This window comes from Euprymna scolopes, chromosome 11 (genome assembly GCF_053919585.1).
Source record: "Euprymna scolopes isolate OS-2025 chromosome 11, ASM5391958v1, whole genome shotgun sequence".
In the NCBI taxonomy this organism is placed as follows: Eukaryota; Metazoa; Mollusca; class Cephalopoda; order Sepiida; family Sepiolidae; genus Euprymna; species Euprymna scolopes.
In genome coordinates, this window is record NC_136492.1 from 1,678,708 (window position 1) to 1,701,464 (window position 22,757).

General features: G+C 38.1%; 76 non-coding genes across 76 annotated transcripts; all 76 read right to left on the reverse strand.

Moving 5' to 3' along the window:
* Positions 1-41: 41 nt before the first annotated feature.
* Positions 42-115, reverse strand: Trnai-gau (transfer RNA isoleucine (anticodon GAU)). Its single transcript has one exon. It is a non-coding gene; the product is annotated as a tRNA-Ile (tRNA).
* A 70-nt stretch (positions 116-185) lies between these two features.
* Trnat-ugu (transfer RNA threonine (anticodon UGU)) lies at positions 186-259 on the reverse strand. Its single transcript has one exon. It is a non-coding gene; the product is annotated as a tRNA-Thr (tRNA).
* Positions 260-329: 70 nt separating this feature from the next.
* Positions 330-403, reverse strand: Trnat-ugu (transfer RNA threonine (anticodon UGU)). Its single transcript has one exon. It is a non-coding gene; the product is annotated as a tRNA-Thr (tRNA).
* A 214-nt stretch (positions 404-617) lies between these two features.
* Positions 618-691, reverse strand: Trnat-ugu (transfer RNA threonine (anticodon UGU)). The gene has a single exon. It is a non-coding gene; the product is annotated as a tRNA-Thr (tRNA).
* Positions 692-761: 70 nt separating this feature from the next.
* Positions 762-835, reverse strand: Trnat-ugu (transfer RNA threonine (anticodon UGU)). Its single transcript has one exon. It is a non-coding gene; the product is annotated as a tRNA-Thr (tRNA).
* Positions 836-905: 70 nt separating this feature from the next.
* On the reverse strand, positions 906-979 carry Trnat-ugu (transfer RNA threonine (anticodon UGU)). The gene has a single exon. It is a non-coding gene; the product is annotated as a tRNA-Thr (tRNA).
* Positions 980-1,049: 70 nt separating this feature from the next.
* Trnat-ugu (transfer RNA threonine (anticodon UGU)) lies at positions 1,050-1,123 on the reverse strand. The gene has a single exon. It is a non-coding gene; the product is annotated as a tRNA-Thr (tRNA).
* Positions 1,124-1,481: 358 nt separating this feature from the next.
* On the reverse strand, positions 1,482-1,555 carry Trnat-agu (transfer RNA threonine (anticodon AGU)). Its single transcript has one exon. It is a non-coding gene; the product is annotated as a tRNA-Thr (tRNA).
* A 646-nt stretch (positions 1,556-2,201) lies between these two features.
* Trnat-ugu (transfer RNA threonine (anticodon UGU)) lies at positions 2,202-2,275 on the reverse strand. Its single transcript has one exon. It is a non-coding gene; the product is annotated as a tRNA-Thr (tRNA).
* Positions 2,276-3,196: 921 nt separating this feature from the next.
* Positions 3,197-3,270, reverse strand: Trnat-ugu (transfer RNA threonine (anticodon UGU)). The gene has a single exon. It is a non-coding gene; the product is annotated as a tRNA-Thr (tRNA).
* A 70-nt stretch (positions 3,271-3,340) lies between these two features.
* Positions 3,341-3,414, reverse strand: Trnat-ugu (transfer RNA threonine (anticodon UGU)). The gene has a single exon. It is a non-coding gene; the product is annotated as a tRNA-Thr (tRNA).
* A 214-nt stretch (positions 3,415-3,628) lies between these two features.
* Trnat-ugu (transfer RNA threonine (anticodon UGU)) lies at positions 3,629-3,702 on the reverse strand. Its single transcript has one exon. It is a non-coding gene; the product is annotated as a tRNA-Thr (tRNA).
* Positions 3,703-4,492: 790 nt separating this feature from the next.
* Positions 4,493-4,566, reverse strand: Trnat-agu (transfer RNA threonine (anticodon AGU)). Its single transcript has one exon. It is a non-coding gene; the product is annotated as a tRNA-Thr (tRNA).
* Positions 4,567-4,924: 358 nt separating this feature from the next.
* On the reverse strand, positions 4,925-4,998 carry Trnat-ugu (transfer RNA threonine (anticodon UGU)). Its single transcript has one exon. It is a non-coding gene; the product is annotated as a tRNA-Thr (tRNA).
* Positions 4,999-5,068: 70 nt separating this feature from the next.
* Positions 5,069-5,142, reverse strand: Trnat-ugu (transfer RNA threonine (anticodon UGU)). Its single transcript has one exon. It is a non-coding gene; the product is annotated as a tRNA-Thr (tRNA).
* A 70-nt stretch (positions 5,143-5,212) lies between these two features.
* On the reverse strand, positions 5,213-5,286 carry Trnat-ugu (transfer RNA threonine (anticodon UGU)). Its single transcript has one exon. It is a non-coding gene; the product is annotated as a tRNA-Thr (tRNA).
* A 70-nt stretch (positions 5,287-5,356) lies between these two features.
* Positions 5,357-5,430, reverse strand: Trnat-ugu (transfer RNA threonine (anticodon UGU)). The gene has a single exon. It is a non-coding gene; the product is annotated as a tRNA-Thr (tRNA).
* A 214-nt stretch (positions 5,431-5,644) lies between these two features.
* Positions 5,645-5,718, reverse strand: Trnat-ugu (transfer RNA threonine (anticodon UGU)). The gene has a single exon. It is a non-coding gene; the product is annotated as a tRNA-Thr (tRNA).
* Positions 5,719-5,932: 214 nt separating this feature from the next.
* Positions 5,933-6,006, reverse strand: Trnat-ugu (transfer RNA threonine (anticodon UGU)). The gene has a single exon. It is a non-coding gene; the product is annotated as a tRNA-Thr (tRNA).
* Positions 6,007-6,220: 214 nt separating this feature from the next.
* Trnat-ugu (transfer RNA threonine (anticodon UGU)) lies at positions 6,221-6,294 on the reverse strand. The gene has a single exon. It is a non-coding gene; the product is annotated as a tRNA-Thr (tRNA).
* Positions 6,295-6,367: 73 nt separating this feature from the next.
* On the reverse strand, positions 6,368-6,441 carry Trnat-ugu (transfer RNA threonine (anticodon UGU)). Its single transcript has one exon. It is a non-coding gene; the product is annotated as a tRNA-Thr (tRNA).
* Positions 6,442-6,511: 70 nt separating this feature from the next.
* Trnat-ugu (transfer RNA threonine (anticodon UGU)) lies at positions 6,512-6,585 on the reverse strand. Its single transcript has one exon. It is a non-coding gene; the product is annotated as a tRNA-Thr (tRNA).
* Positions 6,586-6,655: 70 nt separating this feature from the next.
* On the reverse strand, positions 6,656-6,729 carry Trnat-agu (transfer RNA threonine (anticodon AGU)). Its single transcript has one exon. It is a non-coding gene; the product is annotated as a tRNA-Thr (tRNA).
* A 214-nt stretch (positions 6,730-6,943) lies between these two features.
* Positions 6,944-7,017, reverse strand: Trnat-ugu (transfer RNA threonine (anticodon UGU)). The gene has a single exon. It is a non-coding gene; the product is annotated as a tRNA-Thr (tRNA).
* A 70-nt stretch (positions 7,018-7,087) lies between these two features.
* Trnat-ugu (transfer RNA threonine (anticodon UGU)) lies at positions 7,088-7,161 on the reverse strand. Its single transcript has one exon. It is a non-coding gene; the product is annotated as a tRNA-Thr (tRNA).
* A 70-nt stretch (positions 7,162-7,231) lies between these two features.
* Trnat-ugu (transfer RNA threonine (anticodon UGU)) lies at positions 7,232-7,305 on the reverse strand. Its single transcript has one exon. It is a non-coding gene; the product is annotated as a tRNA-Thr (tRNA).
* Positions 7,306-7,951: 646 nt separating this feature from the next.
* Trnat-ugu (transfer RNA threonine (anticodon UGU)) lies at positions 7,952-8,025 on the reverse strand. Its single transcript has one exon. It is a non-coding gene; the product is annotated as a tRNA-Thr (tRNA).
* Positions 8,026-8,095: 70 nt separating this feature from the next.
* Positions 8,096-8,169, reverse strand: Trnat-ugu (transfer RNA threonine (anticodon UGU)). The gene has a single exon. It is a non-coding gene; the product is annotated as a tRNA-Thr (tRNA).
* Positions 8,170-8,383: 214 nt separating this feature from the next.
* Trnat-agu (transfer RNA threonine (anticodon AGU)) lies at positions 8,384-8,457 on the reverse strand. Its single transcript has one exon. It is a non-coding gene; the product is annotated as a tRNA-Thr (tRNA).
* A 934-nt stretch (positions 8,458-9,391) lies between these two features.
* Trnat-agu (transfer RNA threonine (anticodon AGU)) lies at positions 9,392-9,465 on the reverse strand. The gene has a single exon. It is a non-coding gene; the product is annotated as a tRNA-Thr (tRNA).
* Positions 9,466-9,823: 358 nt separating this feature from the next.
* On the reverse strand, positions 9,824-9,897 carry Trnat-ugu (transfer RNA threonine (anticodon UGU)). Its single transcript has one exon. It is a non-coding gene; the product is annotated as a tRNA-Thr (tRNA).
* Positions 9,898-9,967: 70 nt separating this feature from the next.
* Positions 9,968-10,041, reverse strand: Trnat-ugu (transfer RNA threonine (anticodon UGU)). Its single transcript has one exon. It is a non-coding gene; the product is annotated as a tRNA-Thr (tRNA).
* A 70-nt stretch (positions 10,042-10,111) lies between these two features.
* Positions 10,112-10,185, reverse strand: Trnat-ugu (transfer RNA threonine (anticodon UGU)). The gene has a single exon. It is a non-coding gene; the product is annotated as a tRNA-Thr (tRNA).
* Positions 10,186-10,399: 214 nt separating this feature from the next.
* Positions 10,400-10,473, reverse strand: Trnat-ugu (transfer RNA threonine (anticodon UGU)). The gene has a single exon. It is a non-coding gene; the product is annotated as a tRNA-Thr (tRNA).
* A 70-nt stretch (positions 10,474-10,543) lies between these two features.
* On the reverse strand, positions 10,544-10,617 carry Trnat-ugu (transfer RNA threonine (anticodon UGU)). Its single transcript has one exon. It is a non-coding gene; the product is annotated as a tRNA-Thr (tRNA).
* Positions 10,618-10,687: 70 nt separating this feature from the next.
* On the reverse strand, positions 10,688-10,761 carry Trnat-ugu (transfer RNA threonine (anticodon UGU)). The gene has a single exon. It is a non-coding gene; the product is annotated as a tRNA-Thr (tRNA).
* Positions 10,762-10,831: 70 nt separating this feature from the next.
* On the reverse strand, positions 10,832-10,905 carry Trnat-ugu (transfer RNA threonine (anticodon UGU)). The gene has a single exon. It is a non-coding gene; the product is annotated as a tRNA-Thr (tRNA).
* Positions 10,906-10,975: 70 nt separating this feature from the next.
* Trnat-ugu (transfer RNA threonine (anticodon UGU)) lies at positions 10,976-11,049 on the reverse strand. The gene has a single exon. It is a non-coding gene; the product is annotated as a tRNA-Thr (tRNA).
* Positions 11,050-11,551: 502 nt separating this feature from the next.
* Trnat-ugu (transfer RNA threonine (anticodon UGU)) lies at positions 11,552-11,625 on the reverse strand. Its single transcript has one exon. It is a non-coding gene; the product is annotated as a tRNA-Thr (tRNA).
* Positions 11,626-12,415: 790 nt separating this feature from the next.
* Positions 12,416-12,489, reverse strand: Trnat-agu (transfer RNA threonine (anticodon AGU)). The gene has a single exon. It is a non-coding gene; the product is annotated as a tRNA-Thr (tRNA).
* A 358-nt stretch (positions 12,490-12,847) lies between these two features.
* Positions 12,848-12,921, reverse strand: Trnat-ugu (transfer RNA threonine (anticodon UGU)). Its single transcript has one exon. It is a non-coding gene; the product is annotated as a tRNA-Thr (tRNA).
* A 70-nt stretch (positions 12,922-12,991) lies between these two features.
* Trnat-ugu (transfer RNA threonine (anticodon UGU)) lies at positions 12,992-13,065 on the reverse strand. The gene has a single exon. It is a non-coding gene; the product is annotated as a tRNA-Thr (tRNA).
* A 358-nt stretch (positions 13,066-13,423) lies between these two features.
* Positions 13,424-13,497, reverse strand: Trnat-ugu (transfer RNA threonine (anticodon UGU)). Its single transcript has one exon. It is a non-coding gene; the product is annotated as a tRNA-Thr (tRNA).
* Positions 13,498-13,567: 70 nt separating this feature from the next.
* On the reverse strand, positions 13,568-13,641 carry Trnat-ugu (transfer RNA threonine (anticodon UGU)). Its single transcript has one exon. It is a non-coding gene; the product is annotated as a tRNA-Thr (tRNA).
* Positions 13,642-13,855: 214 nt separating this feature from the next.
* Trnat-ugu (transfer RNA threonine (anticodon UGU)) lies at positions 13,856-13,929 on the reverse strand. The gene has a single exon. It is a non-coding gene; the product is annotated as a tRNA-Thr (tRNA).
* Positions 13,930-13,999: 70 nt separating this feature from the next.
* Positions 14,000-14,073, reverse strand: Trnat-ugu (transfer RNA threonine (anticodon UGU)). The gene has a single exon. It is a non-coding gene; the product is annotated as a tRNA-Thr (tRNA).
* A 646-nt stretch (positions 14,074-14,719) lies between these two features.
* Trnat-ugu (transfer RNA threonine (anticodon UGU)) lies at positions 14,720-14,793 on the reverse strand. Its single transcript has one exon. It is a non-coding gene; the product is annotated as a tRNA-Thr (tRNA).
* A 646-nt stretch (positions 14,794-15,439) lies between these two features.
* Positions 15,440-15,513, reverse strand: Trnat-agu (transfer RNA threonine (anticodon AGU)). Its single transcript has one exon. It is a non-coding gene; the product is annotated as a tRNA-Thr (tRNA).
* Positions 15,514-15,727: 214 nt separating this feature from the next.
* Trnat-ugu (transfer RNA threonine (anticodon UGU)) lies at positions 15,728-15,801 on the reverse strand. The gene has a single exon. It is a non-coding gene; the product is annotated as a tRNA-Thr (tRNA).
* Positions 15,802-15,871: 70 nt separating this feature from the next.
* Trnat-ugu (transfer RNA threonine (anticodon UGU)) lies at positions 15,872-15,945 on the reverse strand. The gene has a single exon. It is a non-coding gene; the product is annotated as a tRNA-Thr (tRNA).
* Positions 15,946-16,447: 502 nt separating this feature from the next.
* On the reverse strand, positions 16,448-16,521 carry Trnat-ugu (transfer RNA threonine (anticodon UGU)). The gene has a single exon. It is a non-coding gene; the product is annotated as a tRNA-Thr (tRNA).
* A 214-nt stretch (positions 16,522-16,735) lies between these two features.
* Positions 16,736-16,809, reverse strand: Trnat-ugu (transfer RNA threonine (anticodon UGU)). The gene has a single exon. It is a non-coding gene; the product is annotated as a tRNA-Thr (tRNA).
* A 214-nt stretch (positions 16,810-17,023) lies between these two features.
* Positions 17,024-17,097, reverse strand: Trnat-ugu (transfer RNA threonine (anticodon UGU)). The gene has a single exon. It is a non-coding gene; the product is annotated as a tRNA-Thr (tRNA).
* A 214-nt stretch (positions 17,098-17,311) lies between these two features.
* Trnat-ugu (transfer RNA threonine (anticodon UGU)) lies at positions 17,312-17,385 on the reverse strand. Its single transcript has one exon. It is a non-coding gene; the product is annotated as a tRNA-Thr (tRNA).
* A 70-nt stretch (positions 17,386-17,455) lies between these two features.
* On the reverse strand, positions 17,456-17,529 carry Trnat-ugu (transfer RNA threonine (anticodon UGU)). The gene has a single exon. It is a non-coding gene; the product is annotated as a tRNA-Thr (tRNA).
* A 502-nt stretch (positions 17,530-18,031) lies between these two features.
* Positions 18,032-18,105, reverse strand: Trnat-ugu (transfer RNA threonine (anticodon UGU)). Its single transcript has one exon. It is a non-coding gene; the product is annotated as a tRNA-Thr (tRNA).
* A 214-nt stretch (positions 18,106-18,319) lies between these two features.
* Trnat-ugu (transfer RNA threonine (anticodon UGU)) lies at positions 18,320-18,393 on the reverse strand. The gene has a single exon. It is a non-coding gene; the product is annotated as a tRNA-Thr (tRNA).
* Positions 18,394-18,607: 214 nt separating this feature from the next.
* Trnat-ugu (transfer RNA threonine (anticodon UGU)) lies at positions 18,608-18,681 on the reverse strand. The gene has a single exon. It is a non-coding gene; the product is annotated as a tRNA-Thr (tRNA).
* A 214-nt stretch (positions 18,682-18,895) lies between these two features.
* On the reverse strand, positions 18,896-18,969 carry Trnat-ugu (transfer RNA threonine (anticodon UGU)). The gene has a single exon. It is a non-coding gene; the product is annotated as a tRNA-Thr (tRNA).
* Positions 18,970-19,039: 70 nt separating this feature from the next.
* On the reverse strand, positions 19,040-19,113 carry Trnat-ugu (transfer RNA threonine (anticodon UGU)). The gene has a single exon. It is a non-coding gene; the product is annotated as a tRNA-Thr (tRNA).
* Positions 19,114-19,471: 358 nt separating this feature from the next.
* Trnat-ugu (transfer RNA threonine (anticodon UGU)) lies at positions 19,472-19,545 on the reverse strand. The gene has a single exon. It is a non-coding gene; the product is annotated as a tRNA-Thr (tRNA).
* A 70-nt stretch (positions 19,546-19,615) lies between these two features.
* Trnat-ugu (transfer RNA threonine (anticodon UGU)) lies at positions 19,616-19,689 on the reverse strand. The gene has a single exon. It is a non-coding gene; the product is annotated as a tRNA-Thr (tRNA).
* Positions 19,690-19,759: 70 nt separating this feature from the next.
* Trnat-ggu (transfer RNA threonine (anticodon GGU)) lies at positions 19,760-19,833 on the reverse strand. Its single transcript has one exon. It is a non-coding gene; the product is annotated as a tRNA-Thr (tRNA).
* A 70-nt stretch (positions 19,834-19,903) lies between these two features.
* Trnat-ugu (transfer RNA threonine (anticodon UGU)) lies at positions 19,904-19,977 on the reverse strand. Its single transcript has one exon. It is a non-coding gene; the product is annotated as a tRNA-Thr (tRNA).
* Positions 19,978-20,047: 70 nt separating this feature from the next.
* Positions 20,048-20,121, reverse strand: Trnat-ugu (transfer RNA threonine (anticodon UGU)). Its single transcript has one exon. It is a non-coding gene; the product is annotated as a tRNA-Thr (tRNA).
* Positions 20,122-20,191: 70 nt separating this feature from the next.
* Trnat-ugu (transfer RNA threonine (anticodon UGU)) lies at positions 20,192-20,265 on the reverse strand. The gene has a single exon. It is a non-coding gene; the product is annotated as a tRNA-Thr (tRNA).
* A 357-nt stretch (positions 20,266-20,622) lies between these two features.
* Positions 20,623-20,696, reverse strand: Trnat-ugu (transfer RNA threonine (anticodon UGU)). Its single transcript has one exon. It is a non-coding gene; the product is annotated as a tRNA-Thr (tRNA).
* A 214-nt stretch (positions 20,697-20,910) lies between these two features.
* On the reverse strand, positions 20,911-20,984 carry Trnat-ugu (transfer RNA threonine (anticodon UGU)). Its single transcript has one exon. It is a non-coding gene; the product is annotated as a tRNA-Thr (tRNA).
* A 70-nt stretch (positions 20,985-21,054) lies between these two features.
* Trnat-ugu (transfer RNA threonine (anticodon UGU)) lies at positions 21,055-21,128 on the reverse strand. Its single transcript has one exon. It is a non-coding gene; the product is annotated as a tRNA-Thr (tRNA).
* Positions 21,129-21,198: 70 nt separating this feature from the next.
* Trnat-ugu (transfer RNA threonine (anticodon UGU)) lies at positions 21,199-21,272 on the reverse strand. Its single transcript has one exon. It is a non-coding gene; the product is annotated as a tRNA-Thr (tRNA).
* Positions 21,273-21,486: 214 nt separating this feature from the next.
* On the reverse strand, positions 21,487-21,560 carry Trnat-ugu (transfer RNA threonine (anticodon UGU)). The gene has a single exon. It is a non-coding gene; the product is annotated as a tRNA-Thr (tRNA).
* Positions 21,561-21,630: 70 nt separating this feature from the next.
* Positions 21,631-21,704, reverse strand: Trnat-ugu (transfer RNA threonine (anticodon UGU)). The gene has a single exon. It is a non-coding gene; the product is annotated as a tRNA-Thr (tRNA).
* Positions 21,705-22,210: 506 nt separating this feature from the next.
* Trnat-ugu (transfer RNA threonine (anticodon UGU)) lies at positions 22,211-22,284 on the reverse strand. The gene has a single exon. It is a non-coding gene; the product is annotated as a tRNA-Thr (tRNA).
* A 70-nt stretch (positions 22,285-22,354) lies between these two features.
* Positions 22,355-22,428, reverse strand: Trnat-ugu (transfer RNA threonine (anticodon UGU)). The gene has a single exon. It is a non-coding gene; the product is annotated as a tRNA-Thr (tRNA).
* A 70-nt stretch (positions 22,429-22,498) lies between these two features.
* Trnat-ugu (transfer RNA threonine (anticodon UGU)) lies at positions 22,499-22,572 on the reverse strand. Its single transcript has one exon. It is a non-coding gene; the product is annotated as a tRNA-Thr (tRNA).
* Positions 22,573-22,642: 70 nt separating this feature from the next.
* On the reverse strand, positions 22,643-22,716 carry Trnat-agu (transfer RNA threonine (anticodon AGU)). Its single transcript has one exon. It is a non-coding gene; the product is annotated as a tRNA-Thr (tRNA).
* Between the last annotated feature and the right edge of the window lie 41 nt (positions 22,717-22,757).

A 22,757-nucleotide genomic window follows, 5' to 3' on the forward strand; every position in this document is an offset into this window, starting at 1 on the left:
TGTATCATTATGATAAAAAAAAAGTGTTACACAAGAATAAAAGGCTCCAGAGGGATTCGGACCCTCAACTTCCAGTTTATCAGACTGGCGCTCTAACCAACTGAGCTATGGAGCCGATATATTAATGAAACAATAAATATGATTATGTATCATTAATGATAAAACAAGTGTTAAACAAGAATAAAAGGCTCCAGAGGGATTCGGACCCTCGACCTCCAGTTTACAAGACTGGCGCTCTAACCAACTGAGCTATGGAGCCGATATATTAATGAAACATCAAATATGATTATGTATCATTAATGATAAAACAAGTGTTAAACAAGAATACAAGGCTCCAGAGTGATTCGGACCCTCGACCTCCAGTTTACAAGACTGGCGCTCTAACCAACTGAGCTATGGAGCCAATATATTTATGAAATAAAAAATATGATGATGTATCATTAATGATAAAAACAAGTGTTTCACAAGAATACAAGGCTTTAGAGGGATTCGGACCCTCGACCTCCAGTTTACTAGACTGGCGCTCTAACCAACTGAGCTATGGAGCCGAAATATTAATGAAACAATAAATATGATTATGTATCATTAATAAAAAACAAGTGTTAAACAAGAATAAAAGGCTCCAGAGGGATTCGGACCCTCGACCTTCAGTTTACAAGACTGGCGCTCTAACCAACTGAGCTATGGAGCCGATACATTAATGAAACAATGAATATAATTATGTATCATTAATAATAAAACAAGTGTTAAACAAGAATAAAAGGCTCCAGAGGGATTCGGACCCTCGACCTCCAGTTTACAAGACTGGCGCTCTAACCAACTGAGCTATGGAGCCGATATATTAATGAAACAATAAATATGATTATGTATCATTAATGATAAAACAAGTGTTAAACAAGAATACAAGGCTCCAGAGGGATTCGGACCCTCGACCTCCAGTTTACAAGACTGGCGCTCTAACCAACTGAGCTATGGAGCCGATATATTAATGAAACAATAAATATGATTTTGTATCATTAATGATAAAACAAGTGTTAAACAAGAATACAAGGCTCCAGAGGGATTCGGACCCTCGACCTCCAGTTTACAAGACTGGCGCTCTAACCAACTGAGCGATGGAGCCGATATATTAATGAAACAATAAATATGATTATGTATCATTAATGATAAAACAAGTGTTAAACAAGAATACAAGGCTCTAGAGGGATTCGGACCCTCGACCTCCAGTTTACTAGACTGGCGCTCTAACCAACTGAGCTAGAGAGCCGATACATTAATGAAACAATAAATATGATTATGTATCATTAATGATAAAACAAGTGTTAAACAAGAATAAAAGGCTCCAGAGGGATTCGGACCCTCGACCTCCATTTTACTAGACTGGCTCTCTAACCAACTGAGCGATGGAGCCGATATATTAATGAAACAATAAATATGATTATGTATCATTAATGATAAAACAAGTGTTAAACAAGAATACAAGGCTCTAGAGGGATTCGGACCCTCGACCTCCAGTTTACTAGACTGGCGCTCTAACCAACTGAGCTATAGAGCCGATATATTAATGAAACAATAAATATGATTATGTATCATTAATGATAAAACAAGTGTTAAACAAGAATACAAGGCTCTAGAGGGATTCGGACCCTCGACCTCCAGTTTACTAGACTGGCGCTCTAACCAACTGAGCTAGAGAGCCGATACATTAATGAAACAATAAATATGATTATGTATCATTAATGATAAAACAAGTGTTAAACAAGAATACAAGGCTCTAGAGGGATTCGGACCCTCGACCTCCAGTTTACTAGACTGGCGCTCTAACCAACTGAGCTATGAAGCCCATATATTCATGAAACAATAAATATGATTATGTATCATTAATGATAAAACAAGTGTTAAACAAGAATACAAGGCTCTAGAGGGATTCGAACCCTCGACCTCCAGTTTACTAGACTGGCGCTCTAACCAACTGAGCTATGAAGCCCATATATTAATGAAACAATAAATATGATTATGTATAATTAATGATAAAACAAGTGTTAAACAAGAATACAAGGCTCCAGAGGGATTCGGACCCTCGACCTCCAGTTTACTAGACTGGCGCTCTAACCAACTGAGCTATAGACCCGATATATTAATGAAACAATAAATATGATTATGTATCATTAATGATAAAACAAGTGTTAAACAAGAATACAAGGCTCCAGAGGGATTCGGACCCTCGACCTCCAGTTTACAAGACTGGCGCTCTAACCAACTGAGCTATGAAGCCCATATATTAATGAAACAATAAATATGATTATGTATCATTAATGATAAAACAAGTGTTAAACAAGAATAAAAGGCTCCAGAGGGATTCGGACCCTCGACCTCCAGTTTACAAGACTGAGCTATGAAGCCCATATATTAATGAAACAATAAATATGATTATGTATCATTAATGATAAAACAAGTGTTAAACAAGAAAAAAAGGCTCCAGAGGGATTCGGACCCTCGACCTCCAGTTTACAAGACTGGCGCTCTAACCAACTGAGCTATGAACCCCATATATTAATGAAACAATAAATATGATTATGTATCATTAATGATAAAACAAGTGTTAAACGAGAATAAAAGGCTCCAGAGGGATTCGGACCCTCGACCTCCAGTTTACAAGACTGAGGCTTTAACCAACTGAGCTATAGAGCCGATATATTAATGAAACAATAAATATGATTATGTATCATTAATGATAAAACAAGTGTTAAACAAGAATACAAGGCTCTAGAGGGATTCGGACCCTCGACCTCCAGTTTACAAGACTGGCGCTCTAACCAACTAAGCTATGAAGCCGATATATTAATGAAACAATAAATATGATTATGTATCATTAATGATAAAACAAGTGTTTAACAAGCATACAAGGCTCCAGAGGGATTCGGACACTCGACTTCCAGTTTACAAGACTGGCGCTCTAACCAACTGAGCTATGGAACCGATATATTAATGAAACAATAAATATGAATATGTATCATTAATGATATAACAAGTGTTAAACAAGAAAAATCGGCTCCAGAGGGATTCGGACCCTCGACCTCCAGTTTACTAGACTGGCGCTCTAACCAACCGAGCTATGGAGCCGATATATAAATGAAACAATAAATATGATTTTGTATCATTAATGATAAAAAAAAAAGTGTTTCACAATAATAAAAGGCTCCAGAGGGATTCGGACCCTCGACCTCCAGTTTACAAGACTGGCGCTCTAACCAACTGAGCTATGGAGCCGATATATTAAGGAAACAATAAATATGATTATATATCATTAATGATGACACAATTATTAAACAAGAATACAAGGCTCCAGAGGGATTCGGACCCTCGACCTCCAGTTTACAAGACTGGCGCTCTAACCGACTGAGCTATGGAGCCGATATATTAATGAAACAATAAATATGATTATATATCATTAATGATGACACAAGTGTTAAACAAGAATACAAGGCTCCAGAGGGATTCGGACCCTCGACCTCCAGTTTACAAGACTGGCGCTCTAACCAACAGAGCTATGGAGCCGATATATTATTGAAACAATGAATATGATTATATATCATTAATGATATAACAAGTGTTAAACAAGAATACAAGGCTCCAGAGGGATTCGGACCCTCGACTTCCAGTTTACAAGACTGGCGCTCTAACCAACTGAGCTATGGAGCCGATATATTAATGAAACAATGAATATGATTATGTATCATTAATGATAAAACTAGTGTTAAACAAGAATACAAGGCTCCAGAGGGATTCGGACCCTCGACCTCCAGTTTACAAGACTGGCGCTCTAACCAACTGAGCTGGTGAGGCGATATATTAATGAAACAATGAATATGATTATGTATCATTAATGATATAACAAGTGTTAAACAAGAACAAAAGGCTCCAGAGGGATTCGGATCCTCGACCTCCAGTTTACAAGACTGGCGCTCTAACCAACTGAGCTATGGAGCCGATATATTAATGAAGCAATGAAAATGATTATGTATCATTAATGATATAACAAGTGTTAAACAAGAATACAAGGCGCTAGAGGGATTCGGACCCTCGACCTCCAGTTTACTAGACTGGCGCTCTAACCAACTGAGCTATGGAGCCGATATATTAATGAAACAATGAATATGATTATGTATCATTAATGATATAAAAAGTGTTAAACAAGAATACAAGGGTCTAGAGGGATTCGGACCCTCGACCTCCAGTTTACTAGACTGGCGCTCTAACCAACTGAGCTATGTAGCCGATATATTAATGAAAAAATGAATATGATTATGTATCATTAATGATATAACAAGTGTTAAACAAGAATACAAGGCTCTAGAGGGATTCGGACCCTCGACCTCCAGTTTACTAGACTGGCGCTCTAACCAACTGAGCTATGGAGCCGATATATTAATGAAACAATAAATATGATTATGTATCATTAATGATATAACAAGTGTTAAACAAGAATACAAGGCTCCAGAGGGATTCGGACCCTCGACCTCCAGTTTACTAGACTGGCGCTCTAACCAACTGAGCTATGGAGCCGATATATTTATGAAACAATGAATATGAGTATGTATCATTAATGATAAAACAAGTGTTAAGCAAGAATACAAGGCTCCAGAGGTATTCGGACCCTCGACTTCCAGTTTACAAGACTGGCGCTCTAACCAACTGAGCTATGGAGCCGATATATTAATGAAACAATGAATATGATTATGTATCATTAATGATATAACAAGTGTTAAACAAGAATACAAGGCTCTAGAGGGATTCGGACCCTCGACCTCCAGTTTACTAGACTGGCGCTCCAACCAACTGAGCTATGGAGCCGATATATTAATGAAACAATGAATATGATTATGTATCATTAATGATATAACAAGTGTTAAACAAGAATACAAGGCTCCAGAGGGATTCGGACCCTCGACCTCCAGTTTACAAGACTGGCGCTCTAACCAACTGAGCTATGGAGCCGATATATTACTGAAACAATGAATATGATTATGTATCATTAATGATATAACAAGTGTTAAACAAGAATGAAAGGCTCCAGAGGGATTCGGACCCTCGACTTCCAGTTTACAAGACTGGCGCTCTAACCAACTGAGCTATGGAGCCGATATATTAATGAAACAATGAATATGATTATGTATCATTAATGATAAAACAAGTGTTAAGCTAGAATACAAGGCTCCAGAGGGATTCGGACCCTCGACCTCCAGTTTACAAGACTGGCGCTCTAACCAACTGAGCTATGGAGCCGATATATTAATGAAACAATGAATATGATTATGTATCATTAATGATATAACAAGTGTTAAACAAGAACAAAAGGCTCCAGAGGGATTCGGACCCTCGACCTCCAGTTTACAAGACTGGCGCTCTAACCAACTGAGCTATGGAGCCGATATATTAATGAAGCAATGAATATGATTATGTATCATTAATGATATAACAAGTGTTAAACAAGACTACAAGGCTCTAGAGGGATTCGGACCCTCCACCTCCAGTTTACAAGACTGGCGCTCTAACCAACTGAGCTATGGAGCCGATATATTAATGAAACAATAAATATGATTATGTATCATTAATGATAAAACAAGTGTTAAACAAGAAAAAAAGGCTCCAGAGGGATTCGGACCCTCGACCTCCAGTTTACAAGACTGGCGCTCTAACCAACTGAGCTATGAAGCCCATATATTAATGAAACAATAAATATGATTATGTATCATTAATGATAAAACAAGTGTTAAACGAGAATAAAAGGCTCCAGAGGGATTCGGACCCTCGACCTCCAGTTTACAAGACTGAGGCTTTAACCAACTGAGCTATAGAGCCGATATATTAATGAAACAATAAATATGATTATGTATCATTAATGATAAAACAAGTGTTAAACAAGAATACAAGGCTCTAGAGGGATTCGGACCCTCGACCTCCAGTTTACAAGACTGGCGCTCTAACCAACTGAGCTATGGAGCCGATATATTAATGAAACAATAAATATGATTATGTATCATTAATGATAAAACAAGTGTTTAACAAGCATACAAGGCTCCAGAGGGATTCGGACACTCGACTTCCAGTTTACAAGACTGGCGCTCTAACCAACTGAGCTATGGAGCCGATATATTAATGAAACAATAAATATGAATATGTATCATTAATGATATAACAAGTGTTAAACAAGAAAAATCGGCTCCAGAGGGATTCGGACCCTCGACCTCCAGTTTACAAGACTGGCGCTCTAACCAACCGAGCTATGGAGCCGATATATAAATGAAACAATAAATATGATTTTGTATCATTAATGATAAAAAAAAAAGTGTTTCACAATAATAAAAGGCTCCAGAGGGATTCGGACCCTCGACCTCCAGTTTACAAGACTGGCGCTCTAACCAACTGAGCTATGGAGCCGATATATTAAGGAAACAATAAATATGATTATATATCATTAATGATGACACAATTATTAAACAAGAATACAAGGCTCCAGAGGGATTCGGACCCTCGACCTCCAGTTTACAAGACTGGCGCTCTAACCGATTGAGCTATGGAGCCGATATATTAATGAAACAATAAATATGATTATATATCATTAATGATGACACAAGTGTTAAACAAGAATACAAGGCTCCAGAGGGATTCGGACCCTCGACCTCCAGTTTACTAGACTGGCGCTCTAACCAACTGAGCTATGGAGCCGATATATTAAGGAAATAATAAATATGATTATGTATCATTAATAATAAAACGAGTGTTAAACAAGAATAAAAGGCTCCAGAGGGATTCGGACCCTCGACCTCCAGTTTACAAGACTGGCGCTCTAACCAACAGAGCTATGGAGCCGATATATTATTGAAACAATGAATATGATTATGTATCATTAATGATATAACAAGTGTTAAACAAGAATACAAGGCTCCAGAGGGATTCGGACCCTCGACTTCCAGTTTACAAGACTGGCGCTCTAACCAACTGAGCTATGGAGCCGATATATTAATGAAACAATGAATATGATTATGTATCATTAATGATATAACAAGTGTTAAACAAGAATACAAGGCTCCAGAGGGATTCGGACCCTCGACCTCCAGTTTACAAGACTGGCGCTCTAACCAACTGAGCTATGGAGCCGATATATTAATGAAACAATGAATATGATTATGTATCATTAATGATATAACAAGTGTTAAACAAGAATACAAGGCTCCAGAGGGATTCGGACCCTCGACTTCCAGTTTACAAGACTGGCGCTCTAACCAACTGAGCTATGGAGCCGATATATTAATGAAACAATGAATATGATTATGTATTATTAATAATAAAACTAGTGTTAAACAAGAATACAAGGCTCCAGAGGGATTCGGATCCTCGACCTCCAGTTTACAAGACTGGCGCTCTAACCAACTGAGCTATGGAGGCGATATATTAATGAAACAATGAATATGATTATGTATCATTAATGATATAACAAGTGTTAAACAAGAACAAAAGGCTCCAGAGGGATTCGGATCCTCGACCTCCAGTTTACAAGACTGGCGCTCTAACCAACTGAGCTATGGAGCCGATATATTAATGAAACAATGAATATGATTATGTATCATTAATGATATAACAAGTGTTAAACGAGAATACAAGGGTCTAGAGGGATTCGGACCCTCGACCTCCAGTTTACTAGACTGGCGCTCTAACCAACTGAGCTATGTAGCCGATATATTAATGAAAAAATGAATATGATTATGTATCATTAATGATATAACAAGTGTTAAACAAGAATACAAGGCTCTAGAGGGATTCGGACCCTCGACCTCCAGTTTACTAGACTGGCGCTCTAACCAACTGAGCTATGGAGCCGATATATTAATGAAACAATGAATATGATTATGTATCATTAATGATATAACAAGTGTTAAACAAGAATACAAGGCTCCAGAGGGATTCGGACCCTCGACCTCCAGTTTACAAGACTGGCGCTCTAACCAACTGAGCTATGGAGCCGATATATTAATGAAACAATGAATATGATTATGTATCATTAATAATATAACAAGTGTTAAACAAGAACAAAAGGCTCCAGAGGGATTCGGACCCTCGACCTCCAGTTTACAAGACTGGCGCTCTAACCAACTGAGCTATGGAGCCGATATATTAATGAAGCAATGAATATGATTATGTATCATTAATGATATAACAAGTGTTAAACAAGACTACAAGGCTCTAGAGGGATTCGGACCCTCCACCTCCAGTTTACAAGACTGGCGCTCTAACCAACTGAGCTATGGAGCCGATATATTAATGAAACAATAAATATGATTATGTATCATTAATGATATAACAAGTGTTAAACAAGAATACAAGGCTCCAGAGGGATTCGGACCCTCGACCTCCAGTTTACTAGACTGGCGCTCTAACCAACTGAGCTATGGAGCCGATATATTAAGGAAATAATAAATATGATTATGTATCATTAATGATAAAACTAGTGTTAAACAAGAATACAAGGCTCCAGAGGGATTCGGATCCTCGACCTCCAGTTTACAAGACTGGCGCTCTAACCAACTGAGCTATGGAGCCGATATATTAATGAAACAATGAATATGATTATGTATCATTAATGATATAACAAGTGTTAAACAAGAATGAAAGGCTCCAGAGGGATTCGGACCCTGGACTTCCAGTTTACAAGACTGGCGCTCTAACCAACTGAGCTATGGAGCCGATATATTAATGAAACAATGAATATGATTATGTATCATTAATGATAAAACTAGTGTTAAACAAGAATACAAGGCTCCAGAGGGATTCGGATCCTCGACCTCCAGTTTACAAGACTGGCGCTCTAACCAACTGAGCTATGGAGCCGATATATTAATGAAGCAATGAATATGATTATGTATCATTAATGATATAACAAGTGTTAAACAAGAATACAAGGCGCTAGAGGGATTCGGACCCTCGACCTCCAGTTTACAAGACTGGCGCTCTAACCAACTGAGCTATGGAGCCGATATATTAATGAAACAATGAATATGATTATGTATCATTAATGATATAACAAGTGTTAAACAAGAATACAAGGGTCTAGAGGGATTCGGACCCTCGACCTCCAGTTTACTAGACTGGCGCTCTAACCAACTGAGCTATGTAGCCGATATATTAATGAAAAAATGAATATGATTATGTATCATTAATGATATAACAAGTGTTAAACAAGAATACAAGGCTCTAGAGGGATTCGGACCCTCGACCTCCAGTTTACTAGACTGGCGCTCTAACCAACTGAGCTATGGAGCCGATATAATAAGGAAACAATGAATATGATTATGTATCATTAATGATATAACAAGTGTTAAACAAGTATACAAGGCTCCAGAGGGATTCGGACCCTCGACCTCCAGTTTACTAGACTGGCGCTCTAACCAACTGAGCTATGGAGCCGATATATTTATGAAACAATGAATATGAGTATGTATCATTAATGATAAAACAAGTGTTAAGCAAGAATACAAGGCTCCAGAGGTATTCGGACCCTCGACTTCCAGTTTACAAGACTGGCGCTCTAACCAACTGAGCTATGGAGCCGATATATTAATGAAACAATGAATATGATTATGTATCATTAATGATATAACAAGTGTTAAACAAGAATACAAGGCTCTAGAGGGATTCGGACCCTCGACCTCCAGTTTACTAGACAGGAACTCCAACCAACTGAGCTATGGAGCCGATATATTAATGAAACAATGAATATGATTATGTATCATTAATGATATAACAAGTGTTAAACAAGAATACAAGGCTCCAGAGGGATTCGGACCCTCGCCCTCCAGTTTACAAGACTGGCACTCTAACCAACTGAGCTATGGAGCCGATATATTAATGAAACAATGAATATGATTATGTATCATTAATGATAAAACAAGTGTTAAGCAAGAATACAAGGCTCCAGAGGGATTCGGACCCTCGACCTCCAGTTTACAAGACTGGCGCTCTAACCAACTGAGCTATGGAGCCGATATATTAATGAAACAATGAATATGATTATGTATCATTAATAATATAACAAGTGTTAAACAAGAACAAAAGGCTCCAGAGGGATTCGGACCCTCGACCTCCAGTTTACAAGACTGGCGCTCTAACCAACTGAGCTATGGAGCCGATATATTAATGAAGCAATGAATATGATTATGTATCATTAATGATATAACAAGTGTTAAACAAGACTACAAGGCTCTAGAGGGATTCGGACCCTCCACCTCCAGTTTACAAGACTGGCGCTCTAACCAACTGAGCTATGGAGCCGATATATTAATGAAACAATAAATATGATTATGTATCATTAATGATATAACAAGTGTTAAACAAGAATACAAGGCTCCAGAGGGATTCGGACCCTCGACCTCCAGTTTACAAGACTGGCGCTCTAACCAACTGAGCTATGGAGCCGATATATTAATGAAACAATGAATATGATTATGTATCATTAATGATATAACAAGTGTTAAACAAGAACAAAAGGCTCCAGAGGGATTCGGACCCTCGAACTCCAGTTTACAAGACTGGCGCTCTAACCAACTGAGCTATGGAGCCGATATATTAATGAAGCAATGAATATGATTATGTATCATTAATGATATAACAAGTGTTAAACAAGAATACAAGGCTCTAGAGGGATTCGGACCCTCGACCTCCAGTTTACAAGACTGGCGCTCTAACCAACTGAGCTATGGAGCCGATATATTAATGAAACAATGAATATGATTATGTATCATTAATGATATAACAAGTGTTAAACAAGAATACAAGGCTCTAGAGGGATTCGGACCCTCGACCTCCAGTTTACAAGACTGGCGCTCTAACCAACTGAGCTATGGAGCCGATATATTAATGAAACAATGAATATGATTATGTATCATTAATGATATAACAAGTGTTAAACAAGAACAAAAGGCTCCAGAGGGATTCGGACCCTCGACCTCCAGTTTACAAGACTGGCGCTCTAACCAACTGAGCTATGGAGCCGATATATTAATGAAACAATGAATATGATTATGTATCATTAATGATATAACAAGTGTTAAACAAGAATACAAGGCTCTAGAGGGATTCGGACCCTCGACCTCCAGTTTACTAGACTGGCGCTCTAACCAACTGAGCTATGGAGCCGATATATTAATGAAACAATGAATATGATTATGTATCATTAATGATATAACAAGTGTTAAACAAGAATACGAGGCTCTAGAGGGATTCGGACCCTCGACCTCCAGTTTACTAGACTGGCGCTCTAACCAACTGAGCTATGGAGCCGATATATTAATGAAACAATGAATATGATTATGTATCATTAATGATATAACAAGTGTTAAACAAGAATACAAGGCTCCAGAGGGATTCGGACCCTCGACCTCCAGTTTACAAGACTGCTACTCTAACCAACTGAGCTATGGAGCCGATATATTAATGAAACAATGAATATGATTATGTATCATTAATGATATAACAAGTGTTAAACAAGAATACAAGGCTCTAGAGGGATTCGGACCCTCGACCTCCAGTTTACAAGACTGGCGCTCTAACCAACTGAGCTATGGAGCCGATATATTAATGAAACAATGAATATGATTATGTATCATTAATGATAAAACTAGTGTTAAACAAGAATACAAGGCTCCAGAGGGATTCGGATCCTCGACCTCCAGTTTACAAGACTGGCGCTCTAACCAACTGAGCTATGGAGGCGATATATTAATGAAACAATGAATATGATTATGTATCATTAATGATATAACAAGTGTTAAACAAGAACAAAAGGCTCCAGAGGGATTCGGATCCTCGACCTCCAGTTTACAAGACTGGCGCTCTAACCAACTGAGCTATGGAGCCGATATATTAATGAAGCAATGAATATGATTATGTATCATTAATGATATAACAAGTGTTAAACAAGAATACAAGGCGCTAGAGGGATTCGGACCCTCGACCTCCAGTTTACAAGACTGGCGCTCTAACCAACTGAGCTATGGAGCCGATATATTAATGAAACAATGAATATGATTATGTATCATTAATGATATAACAAGTGTTAAACAAGAATACAAGGGTCTAGAGGGATTCGGACCCTCGACCTCCAGTTTACTAGACTGGCGCTCTAACCAACTGAGCTATGTAGCCGATATATTAATGAAAAAATGAATATGATTATGTATCATTAATGATATAACAAGTGTTAAACAAGAATACAAGGCTCTAGAGGGATTCGGACCCTCGACCTCCAGTTTACTAGACTGGCGCTCTAACCAACTGAGCTATGGAGCCGATATATTAATGAAACAATGAATATGATTATGTATCATTAATGATATAACAAGTGTTAAACAAGAATACAAGGCTCCAGAGGGATTCGGACCCTCGACCTCCAGTTTACTAGACTGGCGCTCTAACCAACTGAGCTATGGAGCCGATATATTTATGAAACAATGAATATGAGTCTGTATCATTAATGATAAAACAAGTGTTAAGCAAGAATACAAGGCTCCAGAGGTATTCGGACCCTCGACTTCCAGTTTACAAGACTGGCGCTCTAACCAACTGAGCTATGGAGCCGATATATTAATGAAACAATGAATATGATTATGTATCATTAATGATATAACAAGTGTTAAACAAGAATACAAGGCTCTAGAGGGATTCGGACCCTCGACCTCCAGTTTACTAGACTGGCGCTCCAACCAACTGAGCTATGGAGCCGATATATTAATGAAACAATGAACATGATTATGTATCATTAATGATATAACAAGTGTTAAACAAGAATACAAGGCTCCAGAGGGATTCGGACCCTCGACCTCCAGTTTACAAGACTGGCGCTCTAACCAACTGAGCTATGGAGCCGATATATTAATGAAACAATGAATATGATTATGTATCATTAATGATAAAACAAGTGTTAAGCAAGAATACAAGGCTCCAGAGGGATTCGGACCCTCGACCTCCAGTTTACAAGACTGGCGCTCTAACCAACTGAGCTATGGAGCCGATATATTAATGAAACAATGAATATGATAATGTATCATTAATAATATAACAAGTGTTAAACAAGAACAAAAGGCTGCAGAGGGATTCGGACCCTCGACCTCCAGTTTACAAGACTGGCGCTCTAACCAACTGAGCTATGGAGCCGATATATTAATGAAGCAATGAATATGATTATGTATCATTAATGATATAACAAGTGTTAAACAAGACTACAAGGCTCTAGAGAGATTCGGACCCTCCACCTCCAGTTTACAAGACTGGCGCTCTAACCAACTGAGCTATGGAGCCGATATATTAATGAAACAATAAATATGATTATGTATCATTAATGATATAACAAGTGTTAAACAAGAATACAAGGCTCCAGAGTGATTCGGACCCTCGACCTCCAGTTTACAAGACTGGCGCTCTAACCAACTGAGCTATGGAGCCGATATATTAATGAAACAATGAATATGATTATGTATCATTAATGATATAACAAGTGTTAAACAAGAACAAAAGGCTCCAGAGGGATTCGGACCCTCGAACTCCAGTTTACAAGACTGGCGCTCTAACCAACTGAGCTATGGAGCCGATATATTAATGAAGCAATGAATATGATTATGTATCATTAATGATATAACAAGTGTTAAACAAGAATACAAGGCTCTAGAGGGATTCAGACCCTCGACCTCCAGTTTACAAGACTGGCGCTCTAACCAACTGAGCTATGGGGCCGATATATTAATGAAACAATGAATATGATTATGTATCATTAATGATATAACAAGTGTTAAACAAGAATACAAGGCTCTAGAGGGATTCGGACCCTCGACCTCCAGTTTACAAGACTGGCGCTCTAACCAACTGAGCTATGGAGCCGATATATTAATGAAACAATGAATATGATTATGTATCATTAATGATATAACAAGTGTTAAACAAGAACAAAAGGCTCCAGAGGGATTCGGACCCTCGACCTCCAGTTTACAAGACTGGCGCTCTAACCAACTGAGCTATGGAGCCGATATATTAATGAAACAATGAATATGATTATGTATCATTAATGATATAACAAGTGTTAAACAAGAATACAAGGCTCTAGAGGGATTCGGACCCTCGACCTCCAGTTTACTAGACTGGCGCTCTAACCAACTGAGCTATGGAGCCGATATATTAATGAAACAATGAATATGATTATGTATCATTAATGATATAACAAGTGTTAAACAAGAATACGAGGCTCTAGAGGGATTAGGACCCTCGACCTCCAGTTTACTAGACTGGCGCTCTAACCAACTGAGCTATGGAGCCGATATATTAATGAAACAATGAATATGATTATGTATCATTAATGATATAACAAGTGTTAAACAAGAATACAAGGCTCCAGAGGGATTCGGACCCTCGACCTCCAGTTTACAAGACTGCTACTCTAACCAACTGAGCTATGGAGCCGATATATTAATGAAACAATGAATATGATTATGTATCATTAATGATATAACAAGTGTTAAACAAGAATACAAGGCTCTAGAGGGATTCGGACCCTCGACCTCCAGTTTACTAGACTGGCGCTCTAACCAACTGAGCTATGGAGCCGATATATTAATGAAAAAATGAATATGATTATGTATCATTAATGATATAACAAGTGTTAAACAAGAATACAAGGCTCCAGAGGGATTCGGACCCTCGACTTCCAGTTTACAAGACTGGCGCTCTAACCAACTGAGCTATGGAGCCGATATATTAATGAAACAATGAATATGATTATGTATCATTAATGATATAACAAGTGTTAAACAAGAATGAAAGGCTCCAGAGGGATTCGGACCCTGGACTTCCAGTTTACAAGACTGGCGCTCTAACCAACTGAGCTATGGAGCCGATATATTAATGAAGCAATGAATATGATTATGTATCATTAATGATATAACAAGTGTTAAACAAGAATACAAGGCGCTAGAGGGATTCGGACCCTCGACCTCCAGTTTACAAGACTGGCGCTCTAACCAACTGAGCTATGGAGCCGATATATTAATGAAACAATGAATATGATTATGTTTCATTAATGATATAACAAGTGTTAAACAAGAACAAAAGGCTCCAGAGGGATTCGGACCCTCGACCTCCAGTTTACTAGACTGGCGCTCTAACCAACTGAGCTATGTAGCCGATATATTAATGAAAAAATGAATATGATTATGTATCATTAATGATATAACAAGTGTTAAACAAGAATACAAGGCTCTAGAGGGATTCGGACCCTCGACCTCCAGTTTACTAGACTGGCGCTCTAACCAACTGAGCTATGGAGCCGATATATTAATGAAACAATGAATATGATTATGTATCATTAATGATATAACAAGTGTTAAACAAGAATACAAGGCTCCAGAGGGATTCGGACCCTCGACCTCCAGTTTACTAGACTGGCGCTCTAACCAACTAAGCTATGGAGCCGATATATTTATGAAACAATGAATATGAGTATGTATCATTAATGATAAAACAAGTGTTAAGCAAGAATACAAGGCTCCAGAGGTATTCGGACCCTCGACTTCCAGTTTACAAGATTGGCGCTCTAACAAACTGAGCTATGGAGCCGATATATTAATGAAACAATGAATATGATTATGTATCATTAATGATATAACAAGTGTTAAACAAGAATACAAGGCTCTAGAGGGATTCGGACCCTCGACCTCCAGTTTACAAGACTGGCGCTCTAACCAACTGAGCTATGGAGCCGATATATTAATGAAACAATGAATATGATTATGTATCATTAATGATATAACAAGTGTTAAACAAGAACAAAAGGCTCCAGAGGGATTCGGACCCTCGACCTCCAGTTTACAAGACTGGCGCTCTAACCAACTGAGCTATGGAGCCGATATATTAATGAAACAATGAATATGATTATGTATCATTAATGATATAACAAGTGTTAAACAAGAATACAAGGCTCTAGAGGGATTCGGACCCTCGACCTCCAGTTTACTAGACTGGCGCTCTAACCAACTGAGCTATGGAGCCGATATATTAATGAAACAATGAATATGATTATGTATCATTAATGATATAACAAGTGTTAAACAAGAATACAAGGCTCTAGAGGGATTCGGACCCTCGACCTCCAGTTTACTAGACTGGCGCTCTAACCAACTGAGCTATGGAGCCGATATATTAATGAAACAATGAATATGATTATGTATCATTAATGATATAACAAGTGTTAAACAAGAATACAAGGCTCCAGAGGGATTCGGACCCTCGACCTCCAGTTTACAAGACTGCTACTCTAACCAACTGAGCTATGGAGCCGATATATTAATGAAACAATGAATATGATTATGTATCATTAATGATATAACAAGTGTTAAACAAGAATACAAGGCTCTAGAGGGATTCGGACCCTCGACCTCCAGTTTACAAGACTGGCGCTCTAACCAACTGAGCTATGGAGCCGATATATTAATGAAACAATGAATATGATTATGTATCATTAATGATATAACAAGTGTTAAACAAGAATACAAGGCTCTAGAGGGATTCGGACCCTCGACCTCCAGTTTACTAGACTGGCGCTCTAACCAACTGAGCTATGGAGCCGACATATTTATGAAACAATGAATATGATTATGTATCATTAATGATAAAACAAGTGTTAAGCAAGAATACAAGGCTCCAGAGGGATTCGGACCCTCGACTTCCAGTTTACAAGACTGGCGCTCTAACCAACTGAGCTATGGAGCCGATATATTAATGAAACAATGAATATGATTATGTATCATTAATGATATAACAAGTGTTAAACAAGAATACAAGGCTCTAGAGGGATTCGGACCCTCGACCTCCAGTTTACTAGACTGGCGCTCTAACCAACTGAGCTATGGAGCCGATATATTAATGAAAAAATGAATATGATTATGTATCATTAATGATATAACAAGTGTTAAACAAGAATACAAGGCTCCAGAGGGATTCGGACCCTCGACTTCCAGTTTACAAGACTGGCGCTCTAACCAACTGAGCTATGGAGCCGATATATTACTGAAACAATGAATATGATTATGTATCATTAATGATATAACAAGTGTTAAACAAGAATGAAAGGCTCCAGAGGGATTCGGGCCCTCGACTTCCAGTTTACAAGACTGGCGCTCTAACCAACTGAGCTATGGAGCCGATATATTAATGAAACAATGAATATGATTATGTATCATTAATGATAAAACAAGTGTTAAACAAGAATACAAGGCTCCAGAGGGATTCGGACCCTCGACCTCCAGTTTACAAGACTGGCGCTCTAACCAACTGAGCTATGGAGCCGATATATTAATGAAACAATGAATATGATTATGTATCATTAATGATATAACAAGTGTTAAACAAGAACAAAAGGCTCCAGAGGGATTCGGACCCTCGACCTCCAGTTTACAAGACTGGCGCTCTAACCAACTGAGCTATGGAGCCGATATATTAATGAAAAAATGAATATGATTATGTATCATTAATGATATAACAAGTGTTAAACAAGAATACAAGGCTCTAGAGGGATTCGGACCCTCGACCTCCAGTTTACTAGACTGGCGCTCTAACCAACTGAGCTATGGAGCCGATATATTAATGAAACAATGAATATGATTATGTATCATTAATGATATAACAAGTGTTAAACAAGAATACAAGGCTCTAGAGGGATTCGGACCCTCGACCTCCAGTTTACTAGACTGGCGCTCTAACCAACTGAGCTATGGAGCCGATATATTAATGAAACAATGAATATGATTATGTATCATTAATGATATAACAAGTGTTAAACAAGAATACAAGGCTCCAGAGGGATTCGGACCCTCGACCTCCAGTTTACAAGACTGCTACTCTAACCAACTGAGCTATGGAGCCGATATATTAATGAAACAATGAATATGATTATGTATCATTAATGATATAACAAGTGTTAAACAAGAATACAAGGCTCTAGAGGGATTCGGACCCTCGACCTCCAGTTTACAAGACTGGCGCTCTAACCAACTGAGCTATGGAGCCGATATATTAATGAAACAATGAATATGATTATGTATCATTAATGATATAACAAGTGTTAAACAAGAATACAAGGCTCTAGAGGGATTCGGACCCTCGACCTCCAGTTTACTAGACTGGCGCTCTAACCAATTGAGCTATGGAGCCGACATATTTATGAAACAATGAATATGATTATGTATCATTAATGATAAAACAAGTGTTAAGCAAGAATACAAGGCTCCAGAGGGATTCGGACCCTCGACTTCCAGTTTACAAGACTGGCGCTCTAACCAACTGAGCTATGGAGCCGATATATTAATGAAACAATGAATATGATTATGTATCATTAATGATATAACAAGTGTTAAACAAGAATACAAGGCTCTAGAGGGATTCGGACCCTCGACCTCCAGTTTACTAGACTGGCGCTCTAACCAACTGAGCTATGGAGCCGATATATTAATGAAAAAATGAATATGATTATGTATCATTAATGATATAACAAGTGTTAAACAAGAATACAAGGCTCCAGAGGGATTCGGACCCTCGACTTCCAGTTTACAAGACTGGCGCTCTAACCAACTGAGCTATGGAGCCGATATATTACTGAAACAATGAATATGATTATGTATCATTAATGATATAACAAGTGTTAAACAAGAATGAAAGGCTCCAGAGGGATTCGGGCCCTCGACTTCCAGTTTACAAGACTGGCGCTCTAACCAACTGAGCTATGGAGCCGATATATTAATGAAACAATGAATATGATTATGTATCATTAATGATAAAACAAGTGTTAAACAAGAATACAAGGCTCCAGAGGGATTCGGACCCTCGACCTCCAGTTTACAAGACTGGCGCTCTAACCAACTGAGCTATGGAGCCGATATATTAATGAAACAATGAATATGATTATGTATCATTAATGATATAACAAGTGTTAAACAAGAACAAAAGGCTCCAGAGGGATTCGGACCCTCGACCTCCAGTTTACAAGACTGGCGCTCTAACCAACTGAGCTATGGAGCCGATATATTAATGAAACAATGAATATGATTATGTATCATTAATGATATAACAAGTGTTAAACAAGAATACAAGGCTCTAGAGGGATTCGGACCCTCGACCTCCAGTTTACTAGACTGGCGCTCTAACCAACTGAGCTATGGAGCCGATATATTAATGAAACAATGAATATGATTATGTATCATTAATGATATAACAAGTGTTAAACAAGAATACAAGGCTCCAGAGGGATTCGGACCCTCGACCTCCAGTTTACAAGACTGCTACTCTAACCAACTGAGCTATGGAGCCGATATATTAATGAAACAATGAATATGATTATGTATCATTAATGATATAACAAGTGTTAAACAAGAATACAAGGCTCTAGAGGGATTCGGACCCTCGACCTCCAGTTTACAAGACTGGCGCTCTAACCAACTGAGCTATGGAGCCGATATATTAATGAAACAATGAATATGATTATGTATCATTAATGATATAGCAAGTGTTAAACAAGAATACAAGGCTCCAGAGGGATTCGGACCCTCGACCTCCAGTTTACAAGACTGGCGCTCTAACCAACTGAGCTATGGAGCCGATATATTAATGAAACAATGAATATGATTATGTATCATTAATGATATAACAAGTGTTAAACAAGAATACAAGGCTCCAGAGGGATTCGGACCCTCGACCTCCAGTTTACCAGACTGGCGCTCTAACCAACTGAGCTATGGAGCCGATATATTAATGAAACAATGAATATGATTATGTATCATTAATGATATAACAAATGTTAAACAAGAATACAAGGCTCCAGAGGGATTCGGACCCTCGACCTCCAGTTTACAAGACTGGCGCTCTAACCAACTGAGCTATGGAGCCGATATATTAATGAAACAATGAATATGATTATGTATCATTAATGATATAACAAGTGTTAAACAAGAATACAAGGCTCCAGAGGGATTCGGACCCTCGACCTCCAGTTTACAAGACTGGCGCTCTAACCAACTGAGCTATGGAGCCGATATATTAATGAAACAATGAATATGATTATGTATCATTAATGATATAACAAGTGTTAAACAAGAATACAAGGCTCCAGAGGGATTCGGACCCTCGACCTCCAGTTTACAAGACTGGCGCTCTAACCAACTGAGCTATGGAGCCGATATATTAAGGAAACAATAAATATGATTATGTATCATTAATAATAAAACGAGTGTTAAACGAGAAAAAAGGCTCCAGAGGGATTCGGACCCTCGAACTCCAGTTTACAAGGCTGGCGCTCTAACCAACTGAGCTATGGAGCCGATATATTAAGGAAACAATAAATATGATTATGTATCATTAATAATAAAACGAGTGTTAAACAAGAATAAAAGGCTCCAGAGGAATTCGGAACCTCGACCTCCAGTTTACAAGACTGGCGCTCTAACCAACTGAGCTATTGAGCCGATATATTAAGGAAACAATAAATATGATTATGTATCATTAATGATAAAACAAGTGTTAAACGAGAATAAAAGGCTCCAGAGCGATTCGAACCCTCGACCTCCAGTTTACAAGACTGGCGCTCTAACCAACTAAGCTATGGAGCCGATATATTAAGCAAACAATAAATATGATTATGTATCATTAATAATAAAACAAGTGTTAAACAAGAATAAAAGGCTCCAGAGCGATTCGAATCCTCGACCTCCAGTTTACAAGACTGGCGCTCTAACCAACTGAGCTATGGAGCCGATATATTAAGGAAACAATAAATATGATTATGTATCATTAATAATAAAACAAGTGTTAAACAAGAATAAAAGGCTCCAGAGCGATTCGAACCCTCGACCTCCAGTTTACAAGACTGGCGCTCTAACCAACTGAGCTATGGAGCCGATATATTAAGGAAACAATAAATATGGTTATGTATCATTAATAATAAAACAAGTGTTAAACAAGAATAAAAGGCTCCAGAGCGATTCGAACCCTCGACCTCCAGTTTACAAGACTGGCGCTCTAACCAACTGAGCTATGGAGCCGATATATTAAGGAAACAATAAATATCATTATGTATCATTAATAATAAAACAAGTGTTAAACAAGAATAAAAGGCTCCAGAGCGATTCGAACCCTCGACCTCCAGTTTACAAGACTGGCGCTCTAACCAACTGAGCTATGGAGCCGATATATTAAGGAAACAATAAATATGATTATGTATCATTAATAATAAAACAAGTGTTAAACAAGAATAAAAGGCTCCAGAACGATTCGAACCCTCGACCTCCAGTTTACAAGACTGGCGCTCTAACCAACTGAGCTATGGAGCCGATATATTAAGGAAACAATAAATATGATTATGTATCATTAATAATAAAACAAGTGTTAAACAAGAATAAAAGGCTCCAGAGCGATTCGAACCCTCGACCTCCAGTTTACAAGACTGGCGCTCTAACCAACTGAGCTATGGAGCCGATATATTAAGCAAACAATAAATATGATTATGTATCATAAATAATAAAACAAGTGTTAAACAAGAATAAAAGGCTCCAGAGCGATTCGAACCCTCGACCTCCAGTTTACAAGACTGGCGCTCTAACCAACTGAGCTATGGAGCCGATATATTAAGGAAACAATAAATATGATTATGTATCATTAATAATAAAACGAGTGTTAAACAAGAATAAAAGGCTCCAGAGCGATTCGAACCCTCGACCTCCAGTTTACAAGACTGGCGCTCTAACAAACTGAGCTATGGAGCCGATATATTAAGGAAACAATAAATATGATTATGTATCATTAATAATAAAACGAGTGTTAAACAAGAATAAAAGGCTCCAGAGGGATTCGGAACCTCGACCTCCAGTTTACAAGACTGGCGCTCTAACCAACTGAGCTATGGAGCCGATATATGAAGGAAACAATAAATATGATTATATATCATTTAGGATGACACACCCACGTGTTAAACAAGAATACAAGGCTCCAGAGGGATTCGGACCCTCGACCTCCAGTTTACAAGACTGGCGCTCTAACCAACTGAGCTATGGAGTCGATATATTAAGGAAACAATAAATATGATTATATATCATTAAGGATGACACACGTGTTAAACAAGAATACAAGGCTCCAGAGGGATTCGGACCCTCGACCTCCAGTTTACAAGACTGGTGCTCTAACCAACTGAGCTATGGAGCCGATATATTAAGGAAACAATAAATATGAATATATATCATTAATGATTACACAAGTGTTAAACAAGAATACCAGCCTCCAGAGGGATTCGGACCCTCGACCTCCAGTTTACAAGACTGGCGCTCTAACCAACTGAGCTATGGAGCCGATATATTAAGGAAACAATAAATATGATTATATATCATTAAGGATGACACACGTGTTAAACAAGAATACAAGGCTCCAGAGGGATTCGGACCCTCGACCTCCAGTTTACAAGACTGGCGCTCTAACCAACTGAGCTATGGAGCCGATATATTAAGGAAACAATAAATATTATTATGTTTCATTAATGATGACACAAGTGTTAAACAAGAATACAAGGCTCCAGAGGGATTCGGACCCTCGACCTCCAGTTTACTAGACTGGAGCTCTAACCAACTGAGCTATGGAGCCGATATATTAAGGAAACAATAAATATGATTATGTATCATTAA